The sequence below is a fragment of the Rhipicephalus microplus genome, chromosome 8 (assembly GCF_043290135.1).
Source record: "Rhipicephalus microplus isolate Deutch F79 chromosome 8, USDA_Rmic, whole genome shotgun sequence".
Classification (NCBI taxonomy): domain Eukaryota; kingdom Metazoa; phylum Arthropoda; class Arachnida; order Ixodida; family Ixodidae; genus Rhipicephalus; species Rhipicephalus microplus.
Genome location: NC_134707.1, coordinates 104718731 through 104739493, shown reverse-complemented (window position 1 = coordinate 104739493; position 20763 = coordinate 104718731). Strand labels below are relative to the sequence as shown.

The 20763-nt window shown below is 44.1% G+C and overlaps 1 long non-coding RNA gene across 2 annotated transcripts in view; it reads left to right on the top strand.

Moving 5' to 3' along the window:
* The first annotated feature begins 5453 nt into the window (after positions 1 to 5453).
* LOC142768710 (uncharacterized) overlaps positions 5454 to 20763 on the top strand; it is a 56741-nt gene continuing 41431 nt past the window's right edge. For both annotated transcript variants that reach the window (XR_012885408.1, XR_012885407.1), the window contains exon 1: positions 5454 to 5624. This is a non-coding gene — a long non-coding RNA (uncharacterized LOC142768710). The remainder of the gene's footprint in view (positions 5625 to 20763) is intronic.

The following is a 20763-nucleotide window of genomic DNA, read 5'->3' as shown; positions in this document are numbered from 1 at the left end:
ACTGCTCCTATCAGTGCAAGACAGTTGCTATGCGTATTCATCGTTAGCAGTAGGAGGTCTTTAATGAACATTTTCCCCAATGCGAGCCTACCATATTTAAATAAGACTTTTTCAAAGATAATATAAGTTGTCTTTGTCTTTCAATCACTTGTTGTCCTAAGAACTTGCTAAGAAAGGTAAAAACCAAGAGAAATTTTGTGTCACCGCAGCCTGCATGTGGAGACGTATTATCAAGAAATCTTTATTGGCATTTATACGGTAGGCACTTGTATTCTTGTTTCTGCAACGTGAATGACTGAGGACGATGAGGTTCCCTTTTGTATTCGTCATCTTTTAAAGCAGTTCAGCTTTTGATTTGTCCTGCTTTGGTTGTGTGTACACACACTTTTGCTGCGAACGCTATACTCCGTCTTCTACCTCCGGTGTTAACGAGGCGTGATCTTGGAGTGTCTCGCCTTTTTCAGTTTCTGGCACTTACCTGCAATATGTAATGAAAGCACCTTCACCACACAGGCACGCAAACAACCGCGCTTCGTGATTAGCTCTAGGAACGCGCCATTTGGCGGTGCCTTCACTGACAAAAATGAAAAAAAAAAACAGCGCAGCTGGCGGAGTGTGCTCAATTACATGCCTCAGTTTTCTGCCTCTAACCCAACTGTGCCGTTTGAACTGCAGGCGAACAGCTTGAAGTTTGATCGGCAAACTCACGTGTAGCAGGGGAGCATCTGAGAGTACAGAAAGAGATCTTGGCAAGTAAAAGATCACAAGAATTTTCTGCGAAAGCTTGCGCAATACCAAAGACAAGCACACATTGTAGCTGGATAGACAGGTAGGCGTGTAGGTAGTTCATATTCATTCAGTGAACCGGGAGTCCGGGAATCCACAAGGTACAGAGAAGACACACAAGACACATTCTGAAATTCACACTTTTGTTATCACTATCTCATTTTATGACGCGGTACAAATGGGTGTACATTTCGGAAGTAAAATTGCACTTTCTGTCACTTTAGATCATGACAATGCCGTCATTTTGGTGCAATAAAAAGGTTACTGACCCTTCTAATTAAGCTATTCACAAAAACAAAAACTTATAAAATTAGGATATTTGAGTTTAATCAAGCAAACGAAGAAGCAGGATTTTATACAGGCTAGTCCACAATATACCAAGTTATACTATTATTCAATTATTCAGGCTATAGAGAACCCCGCCGCGGTGGTCTAGTGGCTAAGGTACTCGGCTGCTGACCCGCAGGGCGCGGGCTCGAATTTCGGCTGCGGCGGCTGCATTTCCGATGAAGGCGGAAATGTTGTAGGCCCGTGTGCTCAGATTTGGGTGCACGTTAAAGAACCCCAGGTGGTCTAAATTTCCGGAGCCCTCCACTACGGCGTCTCTCATAATCATATAGTGGTTTTGGGACGTTGAACCCCACATATCAATCAATCATCAGGCTATAGAGAGACACGCAGAATATAACCAACCCTACACATAGCTTTTAGAAATAACGAGATGGCATTTGATTTGGTCGGTATCTCAGCAGTCCTGCAGGCACCGTGGAATCAGGGCATCGACGAAGCTTGCAGGAAACACGCAGGAAAAAATATATGGTGAATCCACAGCCACCATGGTACTCCATAAAAATTTGCAGAATCCAAATCAAGTAAGTTGTAACGCCGGGAGATACCATCTTTCCAATGCGTGTTTAGAGAGAGTTTTCAGCAGCCTGTACTGGGATGAGTCCCATATAAAAGTTTTGTGAGTGTATTGTAACGTGACGTTCACTGATGGCATTACATTGATGAGTAATTGAACTGGGCACGAAAAGCGGAATACTTGGGCTGAAAATCAATCTGAATAAAACTAAGGTAAGGGGTAACATTCTCGGCAGGTAACAGTACTTTCCGATAAGTGGCAAGCACCTGGAAGTTGTAAAAGAGTACGCCGACTTAAGACAGGTTGCAACCGAACAGCCGAACATTCTAAAAAAATGGAGTATTCGAAAAGTATAGTTCTACAGCACATTTGTCATCTTACATGCTAGCGTTTTCTTTTTTGAAAAGTGGACGCTGGTCGATTTCCAGTCAGGAATGCTGTGTCACACTGATAAAGCGCACGCCCTTAGCCACCGCGAACTACTGGAGCCACTTTATTAGCGCGAAAAAAGTACTCGATGTAGATGACGATTATTGTTGTGTAACAGGAACACTCATTACAGAGCCGTTTTTTTTTCAGCCGTGAGATTGAAATAACTGGATGAATAACGGTGGAGGAGAGCAAATTCGGCAAGCATTCAAATTATGAACGCTTGTCTACCACTATACCTCAAGAGTGAGGCATATAAAAGCTGCATATCTTCCCGGTACTAACCTTCCAAGCTGAAACATGAAGGTTTAAAAGAGAGTATAACTTGAATTGAGGAAGATGCAAAGAGAAGATAGCTGTAAACTAAAGGGCCAAGAAAAAGAGTAGAGTGGGTCATGCAACAAGAAGGGGTGGGTTAATGATATCATAGTTGAAATCAACACGAAATGGATATGGGCCGGGCACGAGGCGCCTAGGCAGGATAATCGCTGATCATTAAAGGTAACTAACTGGATCCCAAGAGAAGCCATTCACGAGAAAAGAAGACCGAAAATGGGGTCGGCAGATAAGATTAAAAAGCTGGCAAGTATATTGTGGCAGCGAAGAACACAGGACTGGATTGATTGGCAAAACGTGAGAGAGGCCTTTGCTCTGCACTGGGTGTAGCCAGCTTGATGTCAATAAGCATTTTCCTGTAAAAAAAAAACATCTCCATACCGCTTCACACTATCCGCTTTATTAAAACAAATTGTGAAAAAACACACCGTAATAATTACTTCTATACTAGCTGTGTGACACGCGGTGTGCTTTTTCTTCCTTACAAGCATGTGATGGCAAGCAATTCGACCTGAAATAAACTTCACAGTGGCCGCTCACAATATGGACTTCGACCTCTATCAACCGTGCATGAAGCTTAGTTTCGATTCCTTTAGCAGCCGATATAGCCGTGTGGCATTTAAAAAGAAAGGGTCTGACTTTTTTCGGTCTAGCAACAGTACTGCAATGAACTTGAATAGTCAGTTGTTGGGGGTTAGTTTTTCATTTGGTTGACAGAAAAAATCAAAGCCGCCTGCATGAACTGTGTACGGGTTGCATCATATATCTTGCAATATTTTGTTAAACTTGCGCAAGAAATAAATAGCACAGGATGTTTGTGCGGCACACGCTCTGTGTAGTATGCTTATTTCACATTAAACGGATTTTCGTAGGCTACGTTCACAATGTGCTGTGTAGCGCTTTCATTGAAAGAAATTACTGTGTTGTGCAGTGCATGGCAAAGCTTGACCACTGTACTTGCAGTAACTGAAATATCTCAGATGTTTAGAGCTGTCAATACATTGCGCTTGGTGACCTTGTCGTGCTTACTTTTTCGAGGCAGTTAACAGCGGATGAAATTTCTTTTTATGGGCACGTTCACCTCCGATACGTGAAGGACATATTGTTCGTTGCTGGAGAAGAGTCGCGGAATAAGGGTAAATGCTGTCCGGGAAATCATCAGCCACTATACAGGAACGAAATAAAGCCTGAAGAAAGGAAGATGACTTGATCGGATGCGCGCATCAGCAGTAATCGACGTGCTTCTATCTTGACGCACCCTAGCACAAATGCCTTATTGGCACTTGGAGGATACTTACGCTTCAACTTGAGTAAAAGACTGTAACAATAAGGGGCCCAGTTTTTACTTTTCTGAATCGATTTCATTGCGTCGCTTCTTATATGGACGCCTAAGCCATACTTCAAACAAAGTAAAACCTCATGCCTACTGCGAATACAGTTGGGAAGCACGCGCTTCGGTGATTCATTTCGCGAGGCTGTGAAGTAATCACTACAGACCTGTGAGTGTGTGCATGTGTGTGGCAGCCCACCTGGATTATGTTGCTGATGATGGTCGTTACTAACTTTTCAACACATCATTTTTATGAATGAGTTATTCATATTTTTATTCAGAGGGAAATGTGGCGTTATCATTTATGCGAATTTCTTACGCGTAACCGTTACTGTGATGGGTATGACGGTACGTGTATCTGAGAGGCTTGTGTAGGCTTCGTAGCCTCGATCACACGTTTATACAGATAAGGAGCGAACCCTTCGCTCATTCGCAAACAGAATGATTGTGAGTTAGTAGGCTCTTATCAACTGTGCTTGCTTTCAATCATACTTTCAAACAGCCAATGTTACTCGCACAATCGTTGGTCAAGGCTTGCAGCGAAAACCAATGCAGGCTAGCAATTTACAAGGTGATGCACAGGAGGCCTCTTTGCGTTATTGTGATGTGCGCTTGAAAGTGAAGCTTAAGTCCTCCAAGTCTGTGCCAATATATAGCATTAACAATGAGAAAAAAAATTGCCGCCAATGATCCCTGCACAAATGGTTAACCAGCGAAAGCGCTTAGCAGTGGATTCAACATTTACGCTGCACTGAAGCATTTTACAATTATTGTCAACATGTTTGTGAGTCCTAATGAGGTCACACACGTTTCGGTGGAGTTCACTATATAGTGTTTATTTGATATGCCGCACATTGTGTCTTGATGATCACGGTCACGGAGAGTGTAATGAGCGGTTAAATGTGTTTCGCAAGGCATTGATCACACTGGTTGTTCTCGAACCACAGGTGGTCGCAGACGTCGCAGCTGAAGCCAAAATGCGCTGGACATCCGCCGACAACGGGTTTTTGAATGTACCACCCACTATTGAACGGCACTGGTTAAGCATAGAAAACGTTTAGCATCGCGAGATAACTCGTCAGCGTAGTTTGTAGGATCTGCCCGCCACTGGCGCTTGCATTCCCGTTCACCTTTTAAATTAGCTTGGGAGGCTGCCTGCCTGGTCTGTTTTTTTTCCGCCCTACACCATCGACCCAGTGAATGCAAGTTCAGTGAAGCTTCCACTGTAGGTGCTCTTCTACTGTATCTATAACTTACGCATGTGGAAGGTCTTAGTAGAAACTGGTACTTGCAAGCACGAGGCCTTGGCTGCGACGGAATAGATGATGTCACTCGCGACATGATGCCCTCGTACTTGGGCACTACGCTGAGAACGACTTAGCTAATTGTACAGCCATTGGAGACCGTTCGTGACAATTCCGAACAGCTTTTCGTTCCTTCTAGCCGTAGAGAGCTTTCACTGTGAAATTTGTCTTATGAGTTGTCACTAGCTAGACCATTCTATATGGTTATATAGCCGCGTGGTCATTACGGGCACATTAGCATCGGTGTGGACCAAAAAAGGGTAAAGCCGACGGAGAAACGCAAGAACAATCAACAATGCCCCAATATTTTATAGCGTAAAGTTCATATTGTTGCGCCATGTGTTGTTGAGTGCATTTTCTAGGAACACCAAGATAGCGAGCCAGCGTTGTTTTGTAGGCTCAAGACTGCTGTTGTATGAACAATACATTTAAAGTACAAGCAATGCTAACTTCCCTTCTTAGCATATGGCAGTGAAACAGTTCGCATCATAGCACATCGTGGGGAATCATTTACAAGAGACAATTTTGTAACCACACCTTTGCATTCGTCGTGTGAATAACGGCTTGAAACATGGTGAGTATGTTTTCAAGGGTGCAACGCGGTAGCTTGATTGGGACCAGTTCGCATTCTGTGATTTGCTTCCCAGACTTCTCTGTCTAGAACGCACCTCGATTGCGCCGCAAAAAAAATGATACTTTGTGGGCGTAGCATTGGCTGTTTGAAACGCCACAAGAGTGAATACGAGCACCAAATTGCCTTTGAAAGTAGTCCTCCATAATGCAATTTAGTGTAGGACGCACTACGTGTAAGTTGAACAATTATACGCTATTCTGCACACTTTGTTGATGCCGTTGCTGACGATAATGATAAAGCACACTTCATATCCTTGAAATAGAGCGGTCTTTATTCTATCCACTTCTTTTGCAAGTGACATCGGTCGATGCTTTGTGCGCTTTACATTTGCGGAATACCAGACGTCTTAAGGGGACTCTTCACGCTAAATCAAGCTTGCATCGGATTTTCACTTCTCATTTTCAAGCTAAGAAACACGCTTTGGTTCTACTCTACACCCTGTGGTTAGATACAACTTCGTCTGCACCAAGGAGAGATTTAGCATCAGCCAAGAAGGTCATGTTATGTCATTGAGATTGACCAGCCTCGCTGTTTGTAGGCTTTACACAGTAAAGCCTACAATTCCCTTTTTTTTCCTTTTTTTATTCTTATGCAAACTTCAAAGTCTTGTAAAAGCGATGGCATACTTTATTTTATGACATAGAAAACATATTTATATATATTAATATATATATATATAGAGAGAGAGAGACAGGGAGAGAGATAAAATTGTGTTGTATTCATTTTTTTACATATTCATCTCAGTCTCCCTTTTGTCACGTTTTAGTTGTACACCACGCACTGATGCCTGCGGCGTTCTCATCTTACGCCAAAGATATGAGCTGATTTGGTATTGCAGTGTTGCTCGTCACTTGAGCACTGCATCCCTGAAATGAACGTTAAGGTTTCATTCAGGTAGGCCTGCATCATTTTCTTAGAAAAGTATCAGAGTAACGCAACCGAAATTCGAGCGAAATTCGGAAATAGGAAACTTCGTTTTAAACTCCGGTAAGTAGCTGGACACCAGATACCATGTTATATTTTGGCACAATGCATTCGACACACAAATATGGCCATGTTTTTGCTATTAGAAAATACGATGATGATGTGGGGAGGTTGCTGGTACAATAGCCATTTGATGTACAAGGAAAGCCTGGCAATAAAACGAGAGATGCGGACAATGGTTGTGGTTGATGGATGCGTGACCTTCAAAGTCCGCGTACTATAGTGGGTAAAACATATAAGTATCAAACTAATGAGCTACTTGTAATGTGTGTATTGAGAATGAATGGCAACTCTTCATAGTGATAAAGCTATTTGAAAATATGTAGCATTAGCACCCGCTATTGGACAAATCAGCGTCCCCAGCATCATATAAGTACGTTTTTAGCACTGGTGCACTCAGAGAATACTAGTATACGCTGGAATTTACTGGCACTTCAGTGCGCGCTCTGGCAACTAGATGAGTCGCACTGGTAGGGGCACTTGTTGAACCACTATGACGCTGGAGCTCACTGGGAAGCGCAGAAGACGCTGGAATTTTCACTGGAGTGCACTGGTGCATACTGGATCATCCAATGTTCCTGCGAGTACCGACCCGCCGTGGTGTTTTTGTGGCTAAGGTACTCGGCTGCTGACTCGCAGGTCGCGGGATCGAATTCCGGCTGCTACAGCTGCATTTTCGTTTGAGGCAAAGTGCGGTAAGCCCGTGTGCTCAGATTTGAGTGCACGTCAAAGAGCCCCACTTGGTCGTCATTTCCACTACGGGGTCCTTCAGAATCATGTGGTGGTTTTTGGACGTTAAACCTCACCTATAATTCAATTCCTGCCAGTGCCACGTACAAATTAATGTAGCGCGTGCAGTGGATGTTTTCGTATCGTTGAATGTGAAACCCTTGATGGGATGATGCAAATGATGCCACCCTAACAGGCCCCAAGCATGCCTCACAATTTCTCGATAACTTGAGATAGAGAATAAGCGCAAAGCTTTCATTATCGAAATCATGGTCATTTTTATTGTGTTCCTTTGCAATAAAGAGCAAAATATCGTAATAACACAAAGAAGCCAACGCTGGATATTTTGCTTTCAAGCTCATTCTTTCTATTGTTCCTGCACGATCAATACCAGTGCTAATTTCGCGGAGCATCGGGGCTGCAGCAATAAATATACCTTTCTTTGCGTAGCGCCCGCGTGTACCAATTTCGCAGCGCTGATGTATTAGCAATATGAAATTTGGTTGTGTTCTTAAGCATCAATGCACCACTCGTAACAAAAACAGGAAATTGTTACATCGCAGCAAAGCTGACGAGACGTACATGAGCTCTCTCGATCGCTTCACATGCTTTCCCAGCAAATGCCCCCTCCCCCCCCCCCCCAAAAAAAAAAACAGCTGTCGTTCGATACCTTCACAACAGAAATGCATGTCTGGCAACGCTTGTCATGCTTACTTCAGCTGCAGCTGAAGTAACGGTGAGAAATTCCGAAGTTCTAAAGCACAAACGTCAATCATCGTAACAAAGCGGCATCAAGAGCGGTCTTACCCAGTGTCCTACACCAGCAAATTTTAAGCCTCGTGTCGGACGTGTCGGTGTACATATTACAGGCGCTTCTTGCTTTGTTTAAACACAATTCTAAAGTGTATGAATTGCCGCAGTCAATAGTGTAGACATTAGCCAACCTAAATTGCTCTTTTTTGTGTGCACTGCCCGCACAAGGAGCGATCAACATCAATGTGACAAGCTTTGAGGAACAGAAGCTGTCACCGATAGCTGCCGGCCGCACAAGCTGGTACTTCTGTGACTCGTTTGTAACACTACGCAATTTCCATTTGATACGTTGGTACTTTTGTGAGCTGAACTAACACGCTGGTATACGTTCCCCGCAGGGCGCCTGTGAAAGCAGGCGTTTCGTGTGTAGCGACACCACGGACACGAGCTAATGGGGGGGGGGGGTTCGACTTTCTCCCTCGCCTAGCCGTGCATGGCTTTGCCGTGTTCGGGGAAAAGGGGATCCTGGGGCTTGAGCTGACGCTCGGTGTTTGGACCTTTAAGGCCCCTCAGCAGAGGCAACACACCCCTTTGGTCATGGCTTCACGTAGACGGCACCCCTGGGCTGCCCCATCCAGGGGAAATTGGCAGTCGCCATTTCCTATCTCTCTCTCTACATCTTAGTCTTTATCTCTAACTTTTTATCTCTCCTGTCTTTTACTCTCTTCTGTTTACTTCCAAACTTCCTGGCGGCTAAGGTTAACCTTGTGCAAATAGCCTACATTGGCCTAAGCGCGTTTGGTTATAGTAGCGTTGTACGGCTGGCCTATGCAGGTTTTAGCATCCACAAACTTGTGGCATCCCCTCGTTGGACTCCGTGGTGGGCGGCTGCCAATGCTTCTGAAGAAAATTAAACAGGCATGCATAGAACTTTCCCCTAATAAGCGATCGTACCGCCTTAAAGCACGTACGTACCGAAGGCTTTGGTTTTTTCAACCGTTCAAATAGAAACTTTCCCCTTTTCATCTCATACCTAGTGAAGAAAGTGGCAAGCAAGCCAGAACTGTATCCCCCTTTGTAGCAGTCAGGTTTCTTACAGAAACTCTCTAGGCCGGGTACAAGTTACCAAGATGGCCAGTGGAGACCTCCTCCTTAAAGTTCGAGAAAAAGAACAGTTTGAGAAGCTACAGAACCTTTCAGCTTTTGGTAACACTCTGATCACTGTAACACCGCACAGATAAATGAACACAACTCGTAGAGTGGTATCTGACACTCATTTGCTTGGCCTGACCGAAGTAGAACATCTGGAGGGTTGGAAGAGTCAGAATGTGGCCGATGTACAGAGGATTATCATAGGAAGAGACAACAAGCAAACAGCAATAAAACACCTTATACTCACGTTCGCATCCAGTAATCTGCCAGAAACTATCCAAACTGGGTGCACAAAGACTTCGATAAGACCGTACATACCTAACCCACGTCGTTGTTTTAAATGCCAGAGGTATGGCCACGGCTCTCAGAGCTGACGCGGTCACCAAACGTGTGCACAATGTGGAGTGTCAGGGAACAATTCTGACAACTGCGAAGAACCATCACACTGTGTGAACTGTTGCGGAAATCATGCCACATACTCACGGTCTTGTCCATTTTTGAAAAAAAAAGAAAAATAAATCATCACAACAAAAATATAAACAAAACATCACATTCAAAGAAGCAAGACGAAGAGTGTCGCCATTTTATGGCGCTACATATGCTGATGCGGCGCGTCAGCGGGCAACGCCGCACCAGCCCTCGCCACTCCCTCGGCCAGTGCAGAGCGAGCCGTCGGCTGTGGCGCCTGCCCCCAAGGCAGCAGTAGTTCAGTCTGCTCCGCCTTCTAGTGAATCGAGACCGGAGACTCTAGGGTCCTCTGCTCTCAAGGCTTCACCTTACCAGGCGAAGCCTAAAATCCGAACCACCAGCTTGCATGTGCGGGCATCCAGTGCCTCCGAGGAGACAATTCATACAACGGTACCCTTGGTGCCGAAAGGGCAGCGCGGCTCCTTGGAGCGCTCAAATAAAAATAAAAAAAACAATAACAGGGTCCGACGACCATCCTGCCACCTGTGTTAACAAGTTCAGTCAACACAGGATATTCTCTCAACACAGCAGCATCTTTTTTTTTAATATGCAGACAGAAATATTAGAGTGGAACATCTCAGGCCTTTTTCGAAACCTCTATGACTTACAAGAACTCCTCCGTGAACACAATCCTAGAGAGCTGTGTGTACAAGAGACACTTGAAACGAACAAAAACAAACTTTTTACTTAACTACGTAACCTTCCGAAAGGATAGAGATGATGCCATGCCACCATCCGGGGGTGTAGTGGTTATAGTTAGTCAAGGGATAGCATGTACACAGTTACCCCTTCAAACTTCTCTGGAATCGGTGGCTGTCCGAGCAGTTATTCAAAACAAACACATCACAGTCTGCTCTTTGTACATACTTCTGCGCCACCGTCTTGAAAAACGTGTACTCCAGTCTTTAATAGACAAACTACCAGAACCTTATCGAACGCACATAACGGTCTGTGCGGTGATTCTCGCAGTGATGCACGAGGTTGTCTCGTTGAACAGTTCCTCATTTCATCAGGTGCTTGTCTGTTGAATAGGAAAGAGGCAACGTATTATAACCTTGCCAACAAAACTTACTCTCTCATAGACCTCAGTATCGCATCTCCTTCACTTTTATCATTACTCCAGTGGAAAGTCATAAATAATCCACACGGAAGTGACCATTTTCCTTTAGTTTTGAGTACACCAACATTATATGAATGTCCTCTACATGTTCCCAAATGGCTGGTAAACAAAACCGACTGGGAAGAATTTTATAACATTACTTACTTAAGTTAGACTGACATAAGCGCGTTAAGCATAGATGATGCTCTGCAGTACTTCACGGCTTTCTTACTGACGCAGCAGCCAAGTGCATCCCACAACCATCTCGACTGCCCGGCAAGCGACGCGTCCCATAGTGGAACACTGAGTGTCGTAATGCGCGAAAGCAGCAGAACAGGGCATGGAGGTTGCTGAGGAACTCGCCGACAGCGAAAAACCTTGAGAGCATTACGAAAATAAAATCTCAAGGCAGGAGAACGCGCCGACAGGTCCGAAGGGAAAGTTTGCACAACCTTTTAACAGGGATCAACTCGTATACACATGATGTTAAAGCCTGAAACATGGTTAGTAGGGTAGCGGGAAGACAAGTACACACACTCCCACTTGTAAACACACATGGCGACAGCTTGGAATATTAGGCAAACTTCCTTGGCTCACACTTCGAACGGGTGTCCAGCTCGTCAAACTATACGGACACTTTCAAAGATATGAAACAAGAATTGAGAAGCAGGAACTAGAACACAAATGTACAAAACACGAAGCATACAACCAGGCTTTTGGCTTGCCTAAGTTCCAGACATCACTAAACTCCTGCAGTGTTTCCGCTCCAGGTTCTGATCGAGTGGTATACGATATGTTGAAAAACGTGCCAGTCGAAACGCAAAAACCTTACTTTTTTGTACAATGCGATCTGGTTTTCTGGCGCTATCCCTACTTTCTGGAAAGAGGCTATTATTATTACAATTTTGAAAGAGGGCAAGGAGCCTTCTTCAGTTTCAAGTTTGAGGCCTATTGCACTTACAAGCTGCTTGTAGAAACTTTCGAAAAAATGATGAACTTCTGACTTGTACATTTCCTTGAAACAAACGATATGCTCAACCCGTTGCAGTGCGGATTTCGAGAGAGTAGGTCCACCACCGACCACCTCGTTCGTATTGAGGCACAAATCAGAAATGTTTTCGTGTACAAGCAATACTTCCTTTCTGTGTTCCTTGACATCGAAAAGGAATGTGATACAACATGGCGCTTTCGAATATTAAGAGACCTGTCCCACCTTGGCATGCGTGGTAGAATGTTTACTATGATTGAAAGTTACTTGTCAAACCGGATATTCCGCGTCCGAGTAGGCAGTGTGCTTTCACAAACATTTATCCAAGAAACTGGCGTGCCGCAAGGTGGTGTACTTAGTTGCACACTTTTTATCATTAAAATGAATTCTTTGCGTTTTTCTATTCCTCGCAATATGTTTTATTTTAAATACGTCGACGACGTCGAGCCTGGTTTCAAATCTTGTAAACTGGCCATGTGCGAGCGGCAGGTTCATCTTGGTTTGAAAAAAGTATCCAAATGGGCAGAAGAAAACGGTTTCCGCCTGAATTCACAAAAAAGCACGTGTGTCTTGTTCTCCAGAAAGAGAGGCTTTCACTCGGAACCCGATTTTCAGCTGCATGGGAAACGCCTTTTTGTTAATACTGAACACAAACTCTTGGGCCTAATCTTGGACACCAAGCTAACCTTCAAACCACATATCAAATATTTTAAAAACAAGTGCATAAAGGTATGAACTTTCTAAAAGTGTTGTCACGCAATACGTGGGGAAGTGGCAAAAAGTGTTTAATGAATTTGTATAAAAACCTCGTACGTACCCGCCTAGACTATGGGGCAATAGCATATCAGTCTGCGACACCTACTGCCCTAAAAAATGCTTGACCCTGTTGATCATGTAGGCATCCGTCTTTCCTCGGTTGCTTTTCGCACTTGCACCGTGGAAAGCATGTACGTGGAATTGAACGAATGGAACGTCGCTCCATCAACAGAGGTGTTACATGTCTTTTAAATATTATTCTAATGTATATGCCAACAAGAATCACCCATCACACTCCACAATTATTGACATGTCAAGCCTTGCTGTTTTGAGAAACGGCCTTATTGGAGACAGCCCTACTCTCTCCGTGTAAGGGGCCTAGCGAAGGAAACCAATGTGCCCTTCGAACACCGTTTAATGGCTCCCGCAGTATACCTGCCACCATGGCAGTGGCAGGCGATAGATTGCGACATGTCTTTCTTAGAGATTACGAAGCACGCGCCAATCGCACGTATTCAGACGTACTTCTCAGACCTACAACATAAAACGCTTGTCCTGAGTTCTTTACAGACGCTTCAAAGTCTAACACTTCTGTCTCGTACGCAGCCGTCGGCCCATCCTTTTCGGAAGCCGGCGTTCTGCACACTGATACAAGCATTTTCACCGGCGAAGCTTATGCGATGCTTGCGGCTGTTAAACACAATAAACAAATAAAACTACAGAAGACAATATTATATAGAGATTTCCTAAGTGTAGTAAAAGCTCTGAAAACGCCTAAGAAGCACAAAAACCCTGTTCTTGTCTCACTTTATTCACTCCTATGCACAGTGTACTCATCCAAGCAGCATGCTGTAGTCTGCTGGGTGCCAGGACACCGCGAAATACAAGGCAACGTTCTGGTGGACAAGCTAGCTGGATCCACCAACAAAACCGCTAGCAATACATCGATACCAGTTCATGCACTCGACTTGAAAGCTTTTTTAAAACGAAAGCTCAGGGGCTTTCTGCAGAGCACATGGGACACACACACTGGTAATAAATTGCATGTCATCAAGCCGCAACTTGGTCATTAGCCACCAGTATCAAAATCACGCAACACAGAAGTATTACTTACAAGGTTAAGAACAGGACATACATACACTACACATTCATTTCTTCTGTCAGGTGGCGATCCACCTTTGTGTGAAAGATGTGGAAAAGCGCTCACGGTACTCTACATTCTCATCCAGTGTAAAGAGTTAGACACGCTAAGATTGATAGATTGATTGATATGTGGGGTTTAACGGCGCAAAACCACCGTTTGATTATGAGAGACGCCGTAGTGGAGGGCTCCGAAAATTTCGACCACCTTGGGTTCTTTATTGTGCACCCAAATCTGAGCACACGGACCTACAAGATTTCCGCCACCATCGGAAATGCAGCCGCCGCAGCCGAGATTTGAACCCGCGAACTCTGGGTCAGCAGCCGAGTACCTTAACCACTAGACTACCGCGGCGGGGCAGACACGCTAAGAAGACAACACTTTCCATTACCCTACCGACAGCTGATACCACTTCACCCGGCAATGTTCGTCGGTAGGGAACCACTTTTTACACCTAAATCATTGTAAGCTTTTTAAAGAGAGATCCGCAGTTTTCATACCATATACTCGGGCATTCCGTAGCACGACTTCTCCAGAGAGGTCTTTGCTGCGGTGGCTACACTCAACAAAGCACTTGCTTCACGGTCCTTGGACGCAAGGTTGTGAACAAGTGAGGCACTTGTGCTGATGCCATACATGTCCACTATCATTTTTATTATCACAAACTTTTGTCATCCATTAACACCACACACCTTTCTCGGCATGGTCATAATTTTATTACTTCAATATTTTTACTCGCATTAGTGCGAGGAATTTCATGGCTCCTATACAGCCGCTTATCACAATCATTGTTTATAATTCTAGCAAAATTAACTGGCGCTCCTTCGCCATGAAACGGTCCTTGCGCCATAAAACATCAAACATCATCACGCTGGTATACGTTTTTGTCACATTGCTTAAATACTTCCGAGGGCGAATTGCTATTTGTAGGTATTGATAAAACTGCAAATCTGTACGCTGGCACGCCCACTGTTCTGTCAGTGGAGGCCAGAAGAACAGCAGTCGTTCAATTTCGCCGCAGCCAAAATGCATGTATGGCAATAGTTGTCCTTCTACTTACTTCAGGTGCAGCTGAGGTAACAGTTGGAAATGTTGTGAAGCTCAAATGCAGAGATTTTAACCATTGCCACTCAGCTGTGTGAAAAGGAGCCTTTCCCAATGCCGCATCCCAGCGAGCATTAGATATATATTGTGCCGGCCATGCCGGTGTGCACGTTACCGGCGCTTCTTACTTTCAGTATGCGTAATTACAAACTGTAATAATTAGTGAAAACATAGCTTAGACATTCGTCAACCTAAATCTATCATTTCTCTTGTGCACTGCACGCACAAGGAGCGATGACCATCGAAGCATCGCACTTTAAGGAACGCAGGCTGTCGCAGAAAGCTGCTTCTCACTAGGCGGTGGTATTTCTGTGACTCGTATGCAAGAACACGAAATTTTCACTTAGTAGATTGGGATGCCTAGTGAACTAACAGAATGGCATACTTTCTGAGTGCATCGTATTTGTATTTTCTGGGGTGGCTTTTAGTTGTAGATATCGATATAGCAGCAAACTTGTACACTGACGCGCCTGCTGTATACTGCCATATCATCACTTGCACGATAACACTACTCAACAATGAACCAACAACAACGCCAATATTTACCGAACAAGTCACTATAAGACTTCTCTACATGTGAAATAGTAGCAAGAGCAAGAAACAGCTATCAAAGAAAAATATTGGCCGTAACAACCGGCAATTTGTGGCTTCTCCTGCAGTCTTTTTTATATTTTTGGAGCTTAGATGTTAATTGCTCAAAACACTTTGTGCTCTTGCCAATATGCGCATGTCGGTCGGTGCTCAGCCACCCTTCGTTTGTGCCGAATAAAGACGCAATTGTTCTTTAAAAAAGGAATATCACGTCTATGTTGACTGTGTGACTTGTAAACATGAAGCCGCATCTTATGTTCGTTGGATAAATAGTAATTTTAGCGATGTCCACCGACACTGCACAGCAGGCCTCTCCTACATACCCATCTGCCCGCTGTCCCTGTGTCTTAGGAGAGCGAGATTGAGCCTTCTTTAGTGGTATAAATGAGCAGGTTGTTGAAGAGTGGCTCTCTTCGTGTGAGCGAGTAAGCCGCTATATTAGGCGAGACAATGACCAACTTGGCCACGTCCACTTCACCTCAGAGGGGTACCAGAACTCATGTACAACAATCATGTAACTTGACTTGACAAGTGGGCCTCTTTCAAAACCACCTTCGTGGTCATGTTTGGTCGACTGACTGTGCACAAGCTCCGCGAAGCAGAGCGCTTCTGAGATCGTGCCCAGCTGTCTGGATAAAGTTTCGCGTCATATATCGAGGACATCGCAGGCCTCTGCCATTGTTTCAATCCTGACGTGTTCGAAACAAGTAAGGTAAAACCTATCATGAAGGACATTCAGGACGATGCCTTTTTCATGCTGGTGATGAAAGACCCTCGAACAGTTGCAGACGTTATTCAGCATTACCAAAGCTTCGACTAAATGCGAAAACAGCGTATTTCAACGTGAAGCTCTACTTTCGCCATGGCTAGCACGTCTGCATTGACCATTGAGGCCATTTCTCCGGAACCAGGGGCACTGACGCAGCGAGTACAACTATTCATTCAAGAGAAAGTGGCTCACCTGTTGTCTTTTGCGCCCTTCCTCTCATGCAATACTCCTGGGCTCACCTCGTCGCTGCGCCAAACCATCTAAGAGCAAGTCTTTGGGGCACTTCCACAGATGTACCAGCCACCACCTGTATATGCTACCCTTACTTATGCTGGCGTCGCGAGAAGGCCAAACGTTGTTTACTCTGCTCACGAAACAAATGCTTTTACACAAAGCGCACGATGGCATGCCCACATATCCCCTTTTACTACTATCCTTCAACGCTTCCCCGCAACCGTTGGTGCACACCAGATAACAAAACAATAGGTTACTGTTGTCTGTCTTGCCATGTTGAGAAGTTCTGCCGTCCAGACGTCCCTCGTCCAGGCACCATTGATAAAACATACAGTTACACCTACGCAGAACCACCACAGACGCTGTCTATTTGTGATACTTCGGACACCCCTTCGTCGATCTGCCACATCTTCAACCCACATCCATTGTCCTCCCCACGTCGACGTTCGCCTGCACTGATGCTCCATCGTGCACCACCTGCCCGAACAGGTAATGAACCATCGCAGTTGCAGAGGTAAGAACTGCACCGCTGTCGGACTCTACAAGGGCTACTCTTCCTATTAATCAAATAACTGACTTTATTGAAAGTGATGCAGTTCGACAGTCGATACCGGAGGTTCTGGGAATTTACTGAGCGAAGCTGTGTCTGCACTATTGGTCGCCCACTGGTTTTAGAGGAGATTCAAATACTTATCTTCATGATAGCAAAAATACGATGGCGATGCTCGGAATTGCTTGCACGCAGCGTTATTTACAAAGAGAGTGTCAGAGATCGCTATATTCTCAGGACTTCGAAACCGAATCTTCGACACATGCGTCACTGGAGCGCAGCTAAATAAACATCAATTTAAAAAAACAATCTGCACAAATACTTTTGATGCAGGGTAGCTAGTTATCATAAAGCGACAAATATGAGCTAATTTCAGGTCGGTGTGTTGCGTTCTGTGTCTACACCGTAGGTAATGTGAAAAGAGCTATCTTAACCAGGCGAAAACTCGTTTTACATGCGTTTATCCCACAACTCCGAGCTAGAGTTGTATTATGAAGCGTATCATAGCAAACTTTGGCGACCTTGTGTTTATCTATCTATCTATCTATCTATCTATCTATCTATCTACATATCCATCTATCTATCGATTCAATTATCTATCTGTCTATCTATCAATCTATCAATTTACTTACGACTTGGGGGTTTCGGCACCGCATCGTTAAGCGCATATAGCAAAGTCCAGTACCTTAACAATAATGCATGATCAGCAGGAATCGCTGCTCAAAATATAGAGAATATGATTTTTTTGTCATGAAACTCATGATTTACATGACGTGGCCGTCGTGCTCTAACAGCCATTTTGTTAGGTGTACATATACCGAAATCGGCTATACTATCGCGACTATTCTGCTCAATTTTACCAAACTTAGTTTTGAGAAAAAACACCTTATCGTTGTACTCGAGCTTCGTAGAAATGAGCCCGACTGTTGAGAGAAATTCTTGTGAGCATGCCATTAGGGAAAATGCGAACGTGATCAATGACAGCAGTAACATTGAACACCGATTTCAATGGAACTGATGTGAGAGCAACATAACCTAAAGTTTTCGGCGAGGCTAAATCTCAATATAGTCATATATCAGAAAACTCAGTGAAGTATCACACCATACCCATGAGATTAACCAATGCACATGTTTCTTTTGTAGCAGATTCGATTGCTTGTTTGTTCATTAATCAACTGTTTTGCAGTCGAACTGGTGGTATCAGCTCCACATGTAACATCATGCTACAAAGTCCTATCGTGTTTAAGGGAACGATTAGCTCCTAAACCTCAGGCATGACATTATCTAGAGAACTTATGTTTTAGTCAATCACTATATGCGAGTCCTAAAGAATCATGCTTCTCTTTTGTAAACACAACCTCATTGGAGTTACGGCGCTTTTATTGAAGATGACTATGGTGCCTGGCAAGCTGCAACATATTTTCTATGTATACTGCATCGATCGCCTAATTCCGTGATGCTTGCACGATTTCTGATATCTCAACCGAATGAAAGGTGGGACGCGAAAAGTGTTGAAGACTGCGTAGACGAAGAAAAGTGGAAACATCATGTGGTGGTTCATATCAGTATTGAAATAAAAAACAGGTAATAGGTTGGCTTGGCGATAGGGATGATGACTCGTCCTTTTCAGTAGGTTTTGGTGCCGTGAAACTCCAAAGAAAAGGAAACTTTGAAAGTGAGACGGAGTGGCCTTCTCGAATTTCGAGCAGATCTGCTGCCTCAAGAACATTTGTAAAGGTTCCATGGGTAAAACTGTCCTGCGAGGCGGAAACCTACTGCGAGGCGTAACCCAGATCGTAAAGCATGGGATCTCGACGATGGCTGGACCTTTTGCGGTGGAGCAATGTTGACTCCGTCTTCACCTTGGGAGACGGCCGGCTAGTGATTTCTCCCGTTTCTGACACTAAACCCGAACGTAGAGGCCCTTTTCGAAATGTTTAGTCAGGTACTCAAAGCAGTCAAGCAAGCCATCAAAAAGTTTAACGCCCTGTGTATATGCATCGCCACCCATTAGTGAGATAAATAAATTTCACTCAATTTTTACATACGAGTATAGCCTTTCAAAGAAATTGACAAGGTACAAAATGCCGTCTACATTGATAACTATGATGAATGAAGCAGACAATTATGTTCCTGGGATTATTCAAGCTAAAGTTAGGGGAGAGTTCACAATTTAAAATGCGGTAAAAGCTCGGCGACTGCATGTGGAGTCAATGAAACAACAGATAAGAACACAAGCAGAAAGAAACGTCTCTCTCCATCTGCGTTACCACCATCTAGCAATTACATGCTGAATAGCAATCTTGCCGCACAGAAGCTTGATGAGTCAACCCGTCGTCGAAGGCACACTGGATACAGATAGATTAGCACGCCCACTGTAGGGAATGCAATCTCAAAAATGAAACCAAACAGTGTCAAAGTCTAATGAAAGATTCTACAACTTTTCAATTCACATCAACATGCTTGAACCGTGGAGCTATTGACAGGTCATCCACAAAAACTCAAGTGATTGTGGTGGAAGATTATTCTATGATCGAAAAGCGGGAAGCTTTTCACGATGCCTGAGGCAATTCAGGAGATTGTTAAGATGAATGCACAATGAAGACAACAGATCCAGACCTGATTATGTCACCGCTACCATCCGAACAAGTGCCCGGCGGAAGCAAGACAAGGCCACTTGTTTACTAGAATATCAACAGTAGAAAGCCTAAAAAAACACAGAACAAAACCACTGTACTGATCATAGCCTGTGCTCTTCGAGCAAGCTGCCAACATTAAGGCCGGAGATAATGCGAATCATAGATCTCTTCTTATAAAAAATGCAAATCAACATGGCCACATCAAAACCTCAAGTGAGACAGTCTTGAAAAATGCCAAAAAAGGCTGATGCTTTCAAGGCTAACACAGCCAAGACGAAAGTTTCAAAAATATTCTCATAAATAGCTGCTTCAGGCCCTCCTAGATGAGTCTGCATAACGAGTGGTAATGGCAACTAGAACCGATTTCCGACAACACAAGTTCACGTAAAACAACACGCTAAAAAGCACGCATATGAAACCAGTGTCGTGAACACACTGGAGGACCAGGCAAGAATGTAAACGCAGATTGTTCCGCATGCGTTAATTGATTCGAGGCCTTTTAAATACTGATGAACATTGTGTACTAAGAACCTGGGTGTGTGTTTAGCGTTCATCACCATGCATCATTTGCGTAGGCATGGAGGATGTTGAAAACTGCGTAGAAGACGAAGAGCGACGTAATGCTCGCCGCGATAATCAGAAGAGAGTTCATTTCATTTTATTACCCTGAACACTCCTCTAGGCGGTGTAAGCTATGTGTTGAAATAAAAAAAAGTCATCAATGGGCTGTAATATGGGGACGGCTGCTTGTTCTTTTCTCCACAGCATTCTCACATTTTATGAAGTTGATATATAAGGGTTGTTCTTTTCTGGGAACTATAACTTGCATTACAGTGTGCATATGGTGTATTGTGAAGTAACCAGATTTGCTTTGTCCTTGCTTGATTGAATGTCAAATGCGTCCTAATTCTGTTGCCTAGTTTCTTTGTATATAGCGTGCGAACACCGGATAGTAAGTTGACTGGATTGGCAGTCTTCAAATTTAGGAAGTCCCCTGTTTCATGGTTCAAGTTGATCTCACCATTCCAAGAAATTCTGCGCTCCCTTCACCGTATAAAGTCTGTTTGCACACGAAGTGGCCATTTTTCATTACAGAACATGCCCACCTCCTTTTAAAATAAA